This window comes from Lathamus discolor, chromosome 10, assembly GCF_037157495.1.
Source record: "Lathamus discolor isolate bLatDis1 chromosome 10, bLatDis1.hap1, whole genome shotgun sequence".
Taxonomy (NCBI): domain Eukaryota; kingdom Metazoa; phylum Chordata; class Aves; order Psittaciformes; family Psittacidae; genus Lathamus; species Lathamus discolor.
Genome location: NC_088893.1, coordinates 19,846,992 through 19,848,158, shown reverse-complemented (window position 1 = coordinate 19,848,158; position 1,167 = coordinate 19,846,992).

Here is a 1,167-nt window from a genome sequence, read left to right as displayed (position 1 = left end):
TTTTCCTGCTGTGGGTGGGTTGAGTGTTTAACATGAAAAATGCTGTGGGTGTTCGGATTTGGACTGGGGAAGGCACGAAGCCATAGGGAACGTTACGGACCATTTCAGCGAAGCTCCTGCACTCATTTCTACTGTTTATGACCCAGTGAAAATACACTGTAATGGAAGAATATAACGATTTCCTTCCTTGGCAGCTGCCATCCATGAGTCTTTCCTGGCTCTGTGTAACCCTGATAGGCTGTTCAGTCTTAGGAGCGGTCCTCACGGGCATCAAAAAGAGCCGCTCAGTGTTGAAGCCAGCTTAAATTATAGATTAAGTTTTAGCTTGGATCTAAGGAGGAAATTCTTTCCTGTGAGGGTGCTGAGGCACTGGAATGGGTTGCCCAGGGAGGTTGTGAGTGCTCCATCCCTGGCAGTGCTCAAGGCCAGGTTGGATGAAGCCTTGGGTGGGATGGTTTAGTGTGAGGTGTCCCTGCCCATGGCAGGGGGGTTGGAACTGGATGATCTTGAGGTCCTTTCCAACCCGAACCATTCTATGATTCTAAATGAGCACTTTGGGGAGTGATAAACTCTGACCTTGGTCCTGCACAGCCGTTTGCCAAGTCCTGGTTATGCTTTCGAAGTGTTTGTTTTTCGAGCAGCACCTTCAGGGGGTTGGGTTTAGGTAGTTTTCCATCGTCAGCATGAACAAGAAGTGCTGAACGTGGGAAAGCTGCTGCTGTGAGGTAGGTGGGACGGCTGGAGGAGATTATTCTCTTTCAATGAGGCTTTATATAAATCCCTTGGCAAAACTCTTTTAAACCAATGTTGTGTGTTGAGTCAAACCAGTGATGTTGCCGTATTGAAAATCTGAGTGTGGTTTCTTGTTTGTTTCTAAGTATTCAGTGAGGGGATTATTGTGTCTGGGCTGCATACCGAGACCATGAATAAGGCGGCTACTAATGGAACTCAGGTTCCTTCCGCAGACAGAAGGGATGTTCATTGTTCCATGATGTTAGGCTTTACCAAGAAATGTTCTGCCAATGGCATGGGATGACCACTGAGAGAAGCTGTCCTGTTCCTGAGGCACCTTCTCCTTGGGCAGAGCTTTCAATAAACACCCGGAATGGGGAATTGATGTAAGCTTAAACGGATGGCTTGTGTTCATTTTACCTCAGATCATACTCT